Consider the following 2,779-nt stretch of genomic DNA (forward strand, 5'->3'; position numbering starts at 1 on the left):
GCTATCTATGGCTTGAAGCAGTCACCAAGGGCTTGGTATCACAAGCTCAGCACCACACTTCTTGACAAAGGCTTTCGCAAATCTGAAGCTGACCACACCTTGTTCACCTTACCAAGCGCCAAAGGTATAGTAGTCATTCTAGTGTATGTTGATGATATCATCATCACTGGAAGTGACTCGGTAGGTATTCAAGACTCTAAAACATTCTTGAAATCAGTTTTTGATATTAAAGATCTTGGAGAGTTGAAATACTTTCTTGGGATAGAAGTTTATAGATCAAATGAAGGGTTATTGTTATCTCAAAGAAAGTATGCGCTAGACTTATTGAGTGAAACAGGAAAACTAGGAGCTAAGGCAGTAACAANCCAAATGAAGGGTTATTGTTATCTCAAAGAAAGTATGCACTAGACTTATTGAGTGAAACAGGAAAACTAGGAGCTAAGGCAGTAACAACGCCCCTAGAAGAGAATTACAAGGATGGAGGACAGGGGGAGCTTGACACCGCTCCATTCGAGGACGTTAGCCTCTACCGGCGGCTAGTCGGTAAGCTCATTTATTTGACTATCACACGGCCTGACATTTGCTTTGCCGTGAACCAGGTAAGCCAGCATATGAAGAACCCCACCGTGCACCATTGGAACATGCTGACACGGATCCTCAAGTACATCAAGGGCTCACCCGGCCAAGGCATATGGATGGGACGCAACAAGAGCACTGAGTTGGTAGGCTACTGCGACGCTGACTATGCCGGAGATCGTGGGGACCGACGCTCAACCACAGGCTATTGCACGTTCCTTGGAGGGAACCTGGTCACATGGAAGAGCAAGAAGCAAAAGGTCGTCTCACTCTCAAGTGCCGAATCCGAGTATAGAGCTATGAGGAAGCTAACGACGGAGCTAATGTGGCTGAAGATGTTACTCAAGGATCTTGGAATAGAATCAACAAAGCCGATCACCATGCACTGTGATAACGAAGCAGCCATTCATATAGCAACCAATTCAGTGTTCCATGAGCGGACCAAGCACATTGAAGTGGATTGCCATAAGGTCCGAGAACAAATCAAGCTTGGAGTTGTCTTACCTTGCCATACCGAAAGCAAAGAACAACTTGCAGACGTCCTGACTAAAGCTGCGAGCCCCCAAGTGTGTGAATACATCCATCCTAAGCTTGGCCTCCTAAACCTCACTCGGCCATGACTTGCTTTGTTTTGGCGCCTACACTCTTTTTCCCTTAAGTATAGTTTTCCCAAGAGGTTTTTCTATACTAAGGTTTTTAATGAGGTGGGTGCCTATGTTGTCAAGCTTGACTAGTTCCCCAAGTCAAGCTTGAGGGGGAGTATGAACCGGCACACACACTTGTCCGTACGACCGTACGGACGTCCGTACGACCAACCAACGGGCCATCCTCAAATAGAAGTCTTCATGAGCCCAATCCACCAAAGAGATCCTCCAACGGTCGCCATTCATCTCGATCCTTCCTTTGTAGCCGTTGGAGCAAGTTGTAAGAGAGAAGAGGAGATCACATGTTAGAATAAGGAGATGTCGCTTTCTCCTCATATTAGTGTGCATAGGATCCTAAGAGAATATCCTATTTGTATATGTCTTTAAATAGTTTGTAAGTATCATACTAATAGAAGTAAGAAAAGAGTTTATTCTCTTTCTCCAACACTCTCTCTCTCAATCGTTCACTCTCCTCACTCTTTACACGATTTCACTCTCTTCCATAATCTCTTGATTACTCTACTCTCAAACTTACATGGTATCAGAGCAGATTTGATTCTGTTCTTGCCTCAAATCTCCATCACTCCCTTCCGCATTCTCTTTCTTGTTCTTGAAATTTCTTGTTCTTGAATCTTCTTTCTTTAACCGTTGGACAATAGCTTTAACCAACGGTCTCTTCATCTTTTTCCATGGAAACTACCAAAACTCTCATTGTTCCAGTTACTCTCAAGGGAGAGAATTACTTACTGTGGGCTAGAACCACAAAGACAGCCCTATGCGGCCGAGGACTTTGGTCCCATGTTGAGACGAGCGAAGCTCCTAGTGGCGAGACCACCAAAGACGGCAAGGATCTTGTCGATGAGAAGAACAAGTGGTTTCAAGAAGATCAGGGAGTCCTAGCTATCATTCAAAACTCCCTAGATGCACCTATACTTGAAGCTTACTCTTATTGCGAGACAGCAAAAGACTTGTGGGACACTCTCAAGAATGTTTTTGGGAATGTTACAAATGTAAACCGAATTTTTGAGATTAAGAGGGCCATCAACAACCTCAACCAAGAAGACATGGAGTTCACCAAGCACTTTGGGAAGTTTAGGTCCCTTTGGGCTGAACTAGAGATGCTCCGGCCGGCGACTATAGATCCGGCCATTCTGAATGAGAGGCGTGAACAAGATAAGGTGTTCGGCCTTCTCTTGACCTTGAACCCCTCCTACAATGACCTTATCAAGCATATTCTACGGTCGGACAAGCTCCCTAGCCTTGATGATGTCTGTAACCAAATTCAAAAGGAGCATGGCTCCATGGGATTGTTTGGCGGCAAGGGAGAACTTGTGACCGCTAACAAAGCTGAGACGGCATCAGCAAACAAGGGCTACTACAAGCCGGAGGACAAGAACAACCCGCCATTTTGTGAGCATTGTAAGAAGCTTGGTCACTTCAAGAGCCGCTGCTGGATTCTACACCCTCATCTAGCACCACCGCCGGGTACCATCCGAGGTGGACGACCAAACCGCGGAGGACCACCGAGAGCTCATCAAGCAGTAGCCATGGGGGAGTCA

Source organism: Camelina sativa, chromosome 17 (assembly GCF_000633955.1).
Source record: "Camelina sativa cultivar DH55 chromosome 17, Cs, whole genome shotgun sequence".
Taxonomy (NCBI): Eukaryota; Viridiplantae; Streptophyta; class Magnoliopsida; order Brassicales; family Brassicaceae; genus Camelina; species Camelina sativa.